Source organism: Xyrauchen texanus, chromosome 31, assembly GCF_025860055.1.
Source record: "Xyrauchen texanus isolate HMW12.3.18 chromosome 31, RBS_HiC_50CHRs, whole genome shotgun sequence".
Lineage (NCBI taxonomy): Eukaryota > Metazoa > Chordata > Actinopteri > Cypriniformes > Catostomidae > Xyrauchen > Xyrauchen texanus.
Window position 1 is genome coordinate 37418176 of NC_068306.1, and position 13785 is coordinate 37431960.

Genomic DNA, 13785 nt, shown 5'->3' on the forward strand with positions numbered 1-13785 from the left:
AAGTGACCTAATTGAGTGGGAAAAGACCTCAGTGGTCGTAGGCCTGTACAGAGTCTCGGAGACGACCTACGTGGTAGTGAACATGGACAGAGATGTAGAATAGACCTCCGTGGTCGTGAACATGGGCAGGGACTTGGGGCTGAGGACCAAAATGGAGTAGGGGCGGGCCTGGACCGTGGAGCAGAGGTGGGCATGGAACGCGGAACAGAGGCAGGCCTGGACCACGGAGCAGAGGTGGGCCTGGACCGTGGAGCAGAGGCTTGCATATGACATGGCATGGAGCAGACTGCGGCGTGGCTGTGACATGGCATGGAGCAGGCTCAGACGTGGCTGTGACATGGCATGGAGCTGAATCTGGCATGGCTGTGATATGGCCTGGAACTCGGGCTTGGCGGCCATTACGTTGGGCCAAGTTGTGGAAGGCGGAGCTGTAGGAGGCTCGAACCTAAGTGTCCTAATTGAGTGGGAAAAGACCTCAGTGGTCGTAGGCCTGTACAGAGACTCGGAGATAACCTGCGACATTGTGAACGTGGACAGAGATGTAGAAACGACCTCCGTGGTCGTGAACATGGGCAGAGACTTGGAAACGACGTCCATGGTCATGTACATTGGCAGCGACTTGGAAACGACATCTGTGGTCATGTACCTGCGCAGAGACTGAAACTTGGGGACAACTTCTGTGGTCATGGGTGTGAACAGAGTCTTGGGAGTGACCTCTGTGGTTGTGAAAATGAACAGAGACTCGGGAGCGACCTCTATGGTCGTGGGCATGAACAGAGTCTCGTGAACGACCACTGTGGTTGTGGCTATGGACAGAGTCTCGGGCGCGACCTCTGTGGTTGTGGGCATGGACAGAGTCTGGGATGTGATCTCTGTGGTCGTGGGTATAGACAGAGTCTCATGAACAACTTCTGTGGTCATAGGCATGCACAGAGTCTCAGGAATGACTTCTGTGGTCGTGGTTATGGACAGAGTCTCGTGAACGACCTCTGTGGAAATGAACACAGGCTGACACTCAGAGACGAAATTCCTTCTCCTCCTCCTCCTCTTCCATGAGGCCGAAGTTGGCATTGCAGACTCTGGGACAGACGAGGCTGGCAACGCTGGCTCAGGGATGGACGAGGCTGGCAACACTGGCTCTGGGATGGATAAGACTGGCAACGCTGGCTCTGGGACAGACGAGGCTGGGAACGCTAGCTCTGGGATGGACGAGGCTTCCAGCTCATTGGCCGTGGCAGGCGTGGGCGTTGGCTCGTTGGCCGTGGCAGGCGTAGGCATTGGTGGTCACAAGCGCTGCCTAGTGTGTCTTGGCAGTAATCACACCGAAGCAACATTTGTGGATGGTTTGTGTTCTCACTGCAAGAACCTTACCATGGCAACATCGCGGTCGCGGCTGTCCTTCTTAAAGAGGCCTTCGGGTCGGCACGCCCAGTTTGAGGCTGACGCCCAGATGGCCGACATGCTTGCCAAGGCCGCCGTCAGCATGGGGCTGGACTAAAAACCCCCGTCCTCCCCACAGCCTTCGCAGCTAGACGATTGGTTCCTCCAGGCAACCGTTCCCTCCATCAGGAAACGGAGGTTACAACAGTAACCTAGATGATTAGAGTGTTGCAGATCATTGGCGTGAGTTGTTCAGTTGTTTAGGCTCACGGGAAAATCAAGCTTTAATCGCACCGCAAAAATATTGTGTTGCAGATGAGACACTTTTTGTGTGTATGAAGCACTAAATGCGAGGTTATCATAAAATTTGCCTCGGCAGTCCTAAATTTAACTTTGGCGCCTACCAAAATTGTTGTAAATATGCCAGACATTTAATTTACATGTAAACGGTATTTTTTCCTTCTAAGTATGTATATCATTCATAGTTCATTGAACTATGAGTTCAGTTGTTGAATGTTTAGTTGATAATCTGTTGTATCTATTGTTCAACAGGCAAGAGCTGAATAATACTTAACATTTATAAAAGCTACTTATACCTGCTTGAATTGGAAATGACAAAGACCTTGCAGTAATCTATCTAGTTGGCATTAGAGTACCTTGGTGAGAGTGTTTGCATTCACATCACTCCAGGTGAGTCACAAAGTATAAGCACAATAAGCCAGAGTATAGCAGAATGAGGACACAACTTTAGATGATTGATGGTATCTGAGAAAGACTGCCTGTCAATATGCACCTGGAGCTCTTGGCTGTAGTTAATAAAGCAGGGGTATTTAATTAAACTTCCAAGAGGTCCGGTCTCTACATTTCCTTCCCAGCAAAGATCTGTACAATGGTGTCAGTAGTCAATATAATGACATAAGGAATGCTCATTTTTGAAAATATTTATACATTTCTAAGTTGGCATCAGTAGTACTGTATTTTCCAGAATATAAGTCATGTTTATTTTTATTCACTATCTTAAAGGTCCTGCAACTTATAGTCCAAATTGACTTATATACCTAATTTATTCTTAACTGATGTCAGTGCGTTAAACGCCCGTACCAAAATATATGCTTACATTCAAACAGATGAAAACATCAGTCATAGAGTTAGGAGTGTTTTAAAGTTCCCGTATTTAGACCGCTGTCAAACGTAACTCCTCACATGCCCATAAAACGAAATTTTATCACATTCATATTAAAAACATTCAGTCAATGAGCCAGAAAGTTATGCTGCCTTCACGTGCTATCGAAATTATGGTAAATATGAGTTTCCCACTTGGAAGTTGCACATGAATGACCCCTCAATTGTAATTATGACTGGTAAACTCTGAGTTCCCTATCTGTCACTCACTCGACGTTGTGTCGATGAAGTGACACTAGGGGTCACTCTTGGGAGCCCGAAACACCTATGATCTTTGATAAAAGGCCAATGGGAATTGGCGAGTGGTATTTGCATGCCACTCCCCTGAACATACGAATATAAAGGAGGTGGCGTGCGAACCGCTCATTCAGATTTTCTCTTCAGAGCTGAACAGTCGCTATTTGTTGAGCTGAACTCCCACCGCTTCCATTTACCTCTGCTGGATTCTGACATTACAGAGGCTTCTCCCCTCTCTGCACTGGTGCTCTGCAGAGATTACCCCTGGGCGCTTCGGCAGAACAAAATAAAACAGTATATTCTAAAAGAGCAGCACACACGGAAACGTCTTTTTAAAGATGCCTTTCCATCTGTGTGTTATTCCTAATTGCGGTCGTTATCTCTCACCTTCTGATGGCCATGATCGCTGTCTTTCGTGCCTGGGCGCTGCCCACGTGGAGACATCGTTTGTGGATGGGCCATGTTCACAATGCGAGAACATGACCATGGCAACTTGCGGTCGCTGCTTGCCTTCGTAAGAAAGCAAGCCATCCCAGCAGCTCCCTGCCTCGGTCCTTCTACCTACGGGTATGAGGCCAGCGCAACTAGCACTGGGGGCGATTTGGGCACCTCAATTGGACCACCTCTGCTGGGTAAATCCCCACGGACCTCCCATTCCCCAGCATGCTCGTTTGCCCTGATCGGTCTTCCGGATGAGTGCACCGGCTCACCTCAGGACGAGTTTGACCTCTTGCTCAGGGCCCACGAAGGTGATAAGCTCTCGAGCGCAGCATCGGAGAGCGGGCTCGTTTAGTCAGACGCGGAAGCCTCGGCTGGGCTTCCCCATCGGGGAAGGTCACCCAGTAACAGGCTGAAGCCAAAATGACAGACATGCTTTCCCAGGCAGCCGCGAGCTTAGGACTAGTGTGGAACCATCCACTATCCCCTGATCCCTCGCGGCTGGATGATTGGTTCCTGGGCCCACGGCGCTACTCACAGCCATGCCCTGCCCCATTTCCTTTCTTCCCGGAAGTGCACGAGGAGCTGACATGGTCGTGGGAGGCACCTTTTACTGCCTGGTCAACTTGTCTTAACTGTCCCACGTTATCACTGTTAAACTAAGGGTGGTCGGGCCTTCTCTGCTGGAGCACCTAAACATTGGAACAGTCTCCCTGTAAATGTGAGGTTTACTCCTTCGCTAACCAGTTTTAAATCGGCTCTTAAACCTTATTTGTTCTCTCTGGCTTTTGATTAAGATAAGTTTAAGGGTTTTATGTTGAAGTTTGTGTATATATTGTATGCTGCATGTTTTCTTTTAATGCTTTCTTTTTATATGTTCAGTGCTTTATTGTACAGCACTTTGGTGCAACTTGCTTTTAAATGTGCAATAGAAATACATTTTGACTTTGACTTGACCCTCAAAGTGCTTCCACCTGGCATGGGCGCTGGAGGCTCCTGTCCAGGGCCTGTAGGTTTACGTCATCCCTGGCGGACAAGGCCTACAGTGCCGCTGAACATATTAAAATTTTTTAAAAATATAAAAATGCCCTGCACGCCAAGGCTCTCCTGCAAGTCCACCAAGCCAAGGCGCTAAAAGAACTGCACGAGGGTAGTTCCGCCCCGGGATTGATGCAGGAACTGCGCTCGGCGATTAAGGTAACTGCGAGGTCTCTCGGGCAGGCGATGTCCACCTTGTTGGTCCAGGAGCAGCACCTTTGGCTCAACCTGGTCAAGATGAGAGAGTCCGACAAGGCACGGTTCCTTGATACCCCCATTTTCCAGGCTGGCCTATTCGGCGACACCGTCAAGGACTTTGTTCTCGACAGTGAAGCAGAAGACGGAGTCTATCCAACACATCCTCAGCATGGCTCAAGATCCCACATCCCGTCTGCTCATCGCCAAGGGTGTCCTCCTGCGGCAAATGCACCGTCAAGCCCCCCGCAGGAAGCAGACGCCACCCGTCTCATGGCCGGCCACCAAGAAGAAGGGTTCGAAGAGCCCCTGATATGGACAACCCGGGGACGAGGAGACCCGCTGTTCCAGAGCTGGTAAACAGACCACTACATCCCCTGGTGGAGGGCCGGGAGGAGAATCTTTTATTTAATAAAAATTTAATTTCTTTGCACGCTCAAGTAGTTGCGTTACCCAAAATTTATCAAAAGAGCAGTTTCCTTATTCCCTGGGTCACATATATGATGTGCACGGCCACTGTCCACCATTCCATTTTGGCAGGTCCAGCACTCTAGCCCCCAGCTGTGGCACAAATATGCCCACACTGGACAGTTTCAACAGACTGTGTGGACGATGTTCTTCCTCCCCCTTCTCCAACTGATCCCCTGGTGGGTATCAGGAGCCAGGTAAGTGCTTCAATGTTTCTCGACTCAGCACAGCCACAGGGCTCAAACCCCTTCAACATGGCGTCTCAGGCTCCGCCCCACCATGAGGCCCCACCCGCCCGTACATCCAACGAGTTTGTCTCCTTGGTCCCCCTCGTCTGGATCGTGGACGCGTGGCTTGCGCTCTTCAACCCGTCTCGAAGGTGGACTCGGCTATGAGATTCAGTTTGCCAGGCATCCGCCCAGGTTCTGCAGCGTCCACTTCACCTCAAGGCAGGCCAAGAACAACACTACCTTGTGCACGGAAATCGCTACCCACCTACGGAAGGTTGTGATAGAGCCTGTCCCTCTGGCCGAGATGAAGACCGGGCTTTACAGCCCCTACTTCATTGAACCAAAGAAAGGCGGTGATTTGCGGCCAATCTCGAACCTGTGAGTACTGAACCGGCCCTTACACAGACTCCCATTCAAGATGCTGACGCAAAAATGCATTCTAGTGTGCATCCGACATCAAGATTGTTTCGCGGCAGTAAACCTGAAGGATGCGTACTTCTACATCTCAATTCCACCTCGACACAGACCCTCCCTGCCATTTGCGTTCGGGGTCGGGCATACCAGTACAAGGTCCTCCCTTTTGGCCTGTCCCTGTTCCCTCGTGCCTTCACGAAGGGTGCAGAGACAGCCCTTGCCCCATTAAGGGAAGTGGGCATTCACATCCTCAACTATCTCAATGACTGGCTAATCCTTGCTCACTCTCGGGATGTGTTGTGTGCGCACAGGGACCTGGTACTCATGCACCTCAGCCGGCTAGGGCTTCGGGTCAACTGGGAAAAGAGCAAGCTCCTCCCGGTTCAGAGCATCTTTTTTCTCGGCTTGGAGTTGGACTCAGTCTCAATGATGCCGTGCCTCACAAACGACTGCGCACAGTCGGTGCTGACCTGTTTGGATGCGTTCAGACAGAAAACAGCGGTCCCACTAAAACTGTTTCAGAGGCTCCTGGGGCATATAACATCCTCAGCGGTGGCCCCACCACTCGGGCTGATGCATATGAGACTGCTTCAGCACTGGCTCAGAGATGGGCATGGTGCCACGGGACACATCACGTGGCCATCACGCCGGTCTGTCAAAGCCTCTTCAGCCCTTGTACCGACCTCACATTTCTATGGGCAGGTGTTCCCCTAGAGTAGGTCTCCAGGCATGTCGTGGTTACAACGGACGCCTCCAAAATGGGCTGGGGCGCTGTATGCAACGGGCATGTAGCCGCCGGCTCCTGCACGGGCCCGCTGCTATGTTGGCACATCAACTGCCTCGAATTGTTGGCAATACTGCTCGACCTGCGGAGGTTACGGCCATTGATCCAGGGCAAGCACATGTTGGTTCAGACAGACAACACGGCAACGCTGACATATATCAACTGTAAAGACAGTTTACGCTCTTGTTGTATGTTACACCATCTCCTCCTCTGGAGTCAGCAGCACCTCAAGTCGCTGCGAGCCACTCACATCCCGGGCAACCTCAACACTACAGCGATCGTGCTGTCACAACAGGTTACCCGCAAAGAATGGTAACGCCACCCTCAGGTGGTCAAGCTGATTCAAAAGTAAGTCGATTCAGGCAGGCACAGGTAGACCTGTTCACTTCCCTGGAATCCTCCAAGCTGAAGATGTGCACTGTTGACACCCAGTAGTGTTCTCAAAATGATGACTTCCTCCTAGCCCTGTGGTAGACGTATTTGTGAAGAAACTCGCTGCCGGCTCAGTACATGTGCTAACTAAGCCCTGTACTGGGGTAGGTGCTCCGCATGTGCTGGTTCCCCACAGGTAACCCCATGCAACGTATATCTTCCGCTCAATATCTTAAATCGTTTCCTTGTTGGTAAACTGCGTCCTCCTTGGGCAGAGGCCCCTCTGCTCCAGTCACCATGTTTGTAGAAACTCCTCCCCCGGCGGGGTGTGGTCTCCACGGTATCTTCCCATGTGACCCCCTCCCTCCGACGTGGACACTGGTGGTCCCAGTCGGTTGACAAATTTTCATTTCAATGCTCATAACAGTGTTGCGGGAGGTTACATCTTGGCCTGGTGTGCTGGCTACGAGGCACACAGTAGTCTGCCCGTCTCGCACTGCCAGTTCACGTAACACAGTTCAGCTAGTTCTGCCGTTTTGTAGAGGGACCCCTAGCGTCACTTCATCGACACAATGTCAAGTGAATGACAGAACATCCTGGTTACTTCCGTAACCTCTGTTCCCTGATGGACATTGTGTCCCTCCTGCCACAATGCTGGACTACCCATTGAAATGGCCAGAACTTCTCTCTCGGCTCCTCAGCACAAAACCTAAATGAGCAGTTTGCACGCCAGCTCCTTTATACCCATATGTTCGGGGGAGTTGCATGCAAATACCACTCGCCAATTCCCATTGGCCTTTTATCAAAGATCAGAGATGTCTCGGGACCCAAGAGTGGCCCCTAGTGTCGCTTCATCGACACAACGTCAGGGAACATAGTTTACAGAAGAGTTCTAGACTTTCAACATGGCAGAGGAGAGTAAATTTTTTTAAGTGAATGACAGGTTTTGTTCATTTTTCTAAATACAGCTAATTGTTAGTGCTTGCCATTTGGTCAAATTCATTTATTTATATCAGCATCCATTCTATGCACATTATACTGTGAAAATAGCTTGTATTTGACAATTTCATTATCATCAGTAAGCTATTTGAGTGATATGCATTATGGTGTCAAAATAAAAGTTCCTCAAGAAATATAGATGAATGAACCTGGCGTCATTCATTTTTCATGTTCTTTCCGACAACAAAGCATGTGAACTTGACATACTCGTAATTACCACTTCAGAGGTGGGAAGTAGGATAATTCTGATAGCACATGAAGGCAGCATTAGCACACAACAAACCAGGTTTCAAATATCAGAAATATTCACAGATAGACAGATGCTAACATTAATAAATGAATAGAATACAACAGGCATTTTGTGTTAATCACAGTGTAAAAGCTGTTTATTTGTGTACAAAATAGAGTTAAACCCGTTATAAATAGATTTGGCTTATTTGTTGTGTATTTTTCATGAAACACAAACATTATATGAAAACTGTTATAGACGATTACTTAAAGCAGATTCTCTATTAAAATATGCCCAAAAACTATTATATAAATGCATAAATCCTGAGGGAATCTCCATGGAGGGAATGTCCATGTTCTGCTGATCCACTGAAGAGAAGTCAGGCAGCTGTTTCCAGTTCCTAGTGCCTACTGTATTCAACCACTGTCAGTGCGACCATACCTGTCAACACTCCCGTTTTTCCTGGGAGTCTCCCGTATTTCACACCCATCTCCTGCCCCCCTCCCGTTTTGTTATTTCTCCTGGGAAACTCCCATAATTTGTATGGCCCAAACCTCGTTATATGAATAATCACATCAATATATTATTCCAAGGTGGTCCAGTTACCAGATCTTGTATGAAACACATCCTACTCACACAATCGACACATCATACAAATTTCAACCCACTGGTGACCTCAACCTGTCAACCGGCTACAACCCATTTGCGCTTTTGATATCTGCACAGGTAATAGACGCGGGAAGTTGATTCAAGCATCACTATTATATGAGAGGAGAAGACTAAAGTGGTGCTCCGGCAAAAAAAATATTAAAATATACATATAATTTAACAACAGCTGGATGGAAGAATTTAATTTCATATCGAAAGGCCATATTGACAGTGCCCACACCTTTTGCAATGTGTGTGTAACACAGTTAAAGGATGGGCAAGGAGGAGGCGAGAACCGGCTTGTCAACATAAATGATAATTTAATGAAAACTGAACTCAAAACCAAAACACACAAACATAAACACACACACATGACGGACATGCCCGTAATTGTCTCTCTCTCGAACCGTTGTCACCGGCCGCCTTTATCCCTCGCGTGTCCCATCAGGCCGATTAGGGACCGGGCGTCTCTACCACACCCTCCCAATGGGTGTGGTAGAGACGCCCTATTTATCCGGCTATATTCTACTTTTGTTAAAATAACCATGTCTGCAACTCTGCACTCACCACCATATGTCTAGCCATGCGTGCAGAGTTTGTTTCTAGAGAAAAATATTTGAGGATACAGCACTGAATGATCAGTGCTATGTGCAAGATGGGGCAGCCGATATCTTGTGGTCCGGATGGAATTTGTGGTCCGCTAATTGGTGACCGCTGATATAGAGAATAGAAATGTACATGTAGAATTTTGATATACTGAAACCAGTCTATCAGCTTTTAAATTAATATTAATGCATGTTTAATACCCTTATTAGTCATATTTTACATATTAGTGTCGTTACATTACAAGTAGTGAGTAATGCTAATGGATGACCTCAATGGCAATACGCATTTGGCTGTTTTGTGTTTAATAACCATTATAGATCTTAAAGGGTTGTTGCAAACCACAGACACCTCATATTATATAATATTGTGAGGAGACATTCATCTTTTGATGGACTCAGTCCTTGATCATAGTGAAGCAAAACTGTGTAAGCCCCCTAGAGAAACACTGATGCTTCACAGGATGTGCAAAATTGCTGGTCTTGCAGATATTTGGTGACTTTTGAACAGGTAGGGACTATCCATTTTTGTTCATCAGTCCATAAGAATTATTCTAGAATAGATTTTCATATATATATATATATATATATATATATATATATATATATATATATATATATATATACACTCACCTAAAGGATTATTAGGAACACCTGTTCAATTTCTCATTAATCCAATTATCTAATCAACCAATCACATGGCAGTTGCTTCAATGCATTTAGGGGTGTGGTCCTGGTCAAGACAATCTCCTGAACTCCAAACTGAATGTCAGAATGGGAAAGAAAGGCGATTTAAACAATTTTGAGCGTGGCATGGTTGTTGGTGCCAGACGGGCCGGTCTGAGTATTTCACAATCTGCTCAGTTACTGGGATTTTCACGCACAACCATTTCTAGGGTTTACAAAGAATGGTGTGAAAAGGAAAAACATCCAGTATGCGGCAGTCCTGTGGGCTGAAAATGCCTTGTTGATGCTAGAGGTCAGAGGATAATGGGCCGACTGATTCAAGCTGATAGAAGAGCAACTTTGCCTGAAATAACCACTCGTTACAACCGAGGTATGCAGCAAAGCATTTGTGAAGCCACAACATGCACAACCTTGAGGCGGATGGGCTACAACAGCAGAAGACCCCACCGGGTACCACTCATCTCCACTACAAATAGGAAAAAAGAGGCTACAATTTGCAAGAGCTCACCAAAATTGGACAGTTGAAGACTGGAGAAATGTTGCCTGGTCTGATGAGTCTCGATTTCTGTTGAGACATTCAGATGGTAGAGTCAGAATTTGGCGTAAACAGAATGAGAACATGGATCCATCATGCCTTGTTACCACTGTGCAGGCTGGTGGTGGTGGTGTAATGGTGTGGGGGATGTTTTCTTGGCACAGTTTAGGCCCCTTAGTGCCAATTGGGCATCGTTTAAATGCCACGGCCTACCTGAGCATTGTTTCTGACCATGTCCATCCCTTTATGGCCACCATGTACCCATCCTCTGATGGCTACTTCCAGCAGGATAATGCACCATGTCACAAAGCTCGAATCATTTCAAATTGGTTTCTTGAACATGACAATGAGTTCACTGTACTAAAATGGCCCCCACAGTCACCAGATCTCAACCCAATAGAGCATCTTTGGGATGTGGTGGAACAGGAGCTTCAGTGCCCTGGATGTGCATCCCACAAATCTCCATCAACTGCAAGATGCTATCCTATCAATATGGGCCAACATTTCTAAAGAATGCTTTCAGCACCTTGTTGAATCAATGCCACGTAGAATTAAGGCAGTTCTGAAGGCGAAAGGGGTCAAACACAGTATTAGTATGGTGTTCCTAATAATCCTTTAGGTGAGTGTATATATATATATATATATATATATATATATATATATATATATATATATATATATATATATATATACACACACACAACAAATGTTAAAGACTGAAATCAATGTTTATATGGAGACCAACTGGTCCTCAGTATCCTCTGCTGGTATGGCTTGGGAGGCTCTTAAGGCAGTTCATAGGGGTCAGATCATACAATATGCCTCATTTACCAAAAAATCCAAAGCATGAGAACTTGTGGAGTTGGAAGGGAATATTAAAAGTTTAGAGGCAGAACTTAAGCGCCGAAAATCGTCTGATGCCTCAGAGAATTGACCTGATTGAAATACAGATATAATACTATTTTGTCATGGAAAGTTGAGTTTTGGTTATTCAGGGCAAGACAGTCATACTTTGAGTCGGGAGATAAAACAGGGAAGCACTTGGCTTGATATATAAATCAGAGGGAGTCTTTTTCTACCATTCCCTCAGTGAAATCAGCTGGTGGTGACATTTTTACATCTACCATTAATATTAATAATGCCTTTAAAGAATTTGATCTTGATCTCTACAGCTCCACGTCTTCGTCTACTGATGAAGATATTAGAAACTTTGTGGAACATTTAGAACTCCCTAAACTGACAACTGAGCAAAACAATTATCTTGATTCTGAGATAACCTTGGAGGAGCTTGGCAAGGTAATTAAGGCCTTGCCTACAGACGAGGCTCTGGGGCCAGATGGCTTTGCTGCTGAATTTTTTTTAGATCTTATGCTACAGAACTGGCTCCACTTTTGTTAGAAGTTTATATGGAATCAATAAGAAAGGAACGATTCCGCCAACCATGACACAAGCATTTATCAGTCTGATTCTTAAAAAGGACAAAGATCCAAGCAAGTGTAAGAGTTGTCGTCTAATTTCCCTGATCCAGCTAGACGTAAAAATATTGTAAAGTTATGATATCTCTTATACATATAGATCAGGTGCCGTTTATTCAGGGCTGCAGCTCTTCTGATAATTTTAGGCATTTCATAAATATCATGTGGTCAGTGGTGAATGATCAGACTCCAGTCACTGCCATCTCACTTTATGCAAAAAAAGCATTTGATATGATAGAATGGGATAATCGTTTTAAGATTTTGGAAGTATATGGGTTTGGGGGTACTTTTATTGGATGGACTAAGTTACTTTATAGACACCCAGTAGTGGCGGCACAAACAAATTGATTAATTTCAGATTTTTTTCACTCTGATTAGGGGCACCCAGGAGGGTTGCCCTCTTTCCCCATTATTGTTCTGTCTTGCCCTGGAACCATTAGCAGCCATGATAAGAAGGGAAATTATTTTCCAGTGGTGGGAGGATGGGCGCTCAAACTTTTGCTTTACACCTTTGTCTTGCCTCCACAAAATGATTCATTCATTTTCTAAGTTCTCAGGATACAGAGTCAATTGGTCTAAATCAGAGGCTTTGGCTCTGACAGCGTACTACCCAGTAACAGCGTTTCTGCCGGGGCCTTCCAGTGGCCCAAACAGGGCATTACGTATTTGGGCATTTTATTCCCAGCAAATTTGTTTGATTTAGAGTTAAAGTCAATTTTTATCCGTTAATAAAAAGGTTTTCGAGCGGTGGGCAGTTGGGCATCATTACATTTATCTACGACTGGGAAGGTTAATGTTATTAAAATTATTTGTGTTCCAAAATTCAACTACCTGCTACAATATCTCCCTGTAGATGTCCCCCTCTCTTATTTCAAGCAATTTGATAGCATAGCGAAGTCCTTCATTTGGAATGGTAAGTGTCCTACATTACATTTTAATTTACATTTTAAGATACATAGGCCAACTAACAAAGGTGGTCTAGGCCTACCCAAGATTTTGTTTTATTATCATGCATTCGGTCTCAGATATTTGGCTCATTGGTTGCTTCCACCTGAGAGAGCCCCTCCCTGTATTTGTATTAAATAGGATGTTCTTGCCCCTATTTTGCCATTTCAAAGCCTTTCTATCAACTTAATCAGAGAAATTAAGTTACTCCCCATTATCTTGCATTGGCAAATTAATACATACACTTATTTAAATGTTGCCTCAAGCATATGGCTGAACCCTAAATTATGTATGAATAAGTCCCCTTTCTGCTGGCCAGAGTGGATTGTGGGGGGGTTATTACACTCTTTGACCTATATGAGAGTGGAGTTAAGATCTTTTGAAAATTTGTTTCAACATTTTGGGATTCTCAGATCTCAGTTCTATAGGTATTTACAGTTACACCACCTGCTCTGTACTGTTTTTGGGAGTAGCACACTCCCCCCTAATGTGGCAGATACTCTAGGAGAGATGATTACTGCTTTTGGAAAAGGTCATGAGGCATCAATGTATTACTTGCTGCTAAATCAGTTTCTGGTGGTCGGAGCTTTAACTTTTATCAAGAGATTATGGGAGAAAGATTTAAACTTGGTATTGGAAGAAGAAGTGTGTGGGCTAGGTTTCTAAAAAACATCAAGTCTGCATGTAAAGATGCAAGGGTGCACCTTATGCAATTCAAGATTTTACATCGATTCTATTGGACCCCCTCTAGATTGTATAGGCTTGGTCTTAAAGACACACCCACCTACTAGCAATGCCAATCAGAGGATGGAGACAAAACATATGTTTCTTGGAGGTATGTTAAGATCCAAGAATTTTGGTTGTCTGACCAGTAATATGAATTACTGAATATGAATGGCAGGCAGATTATTTTAAAGGGATGGAAGT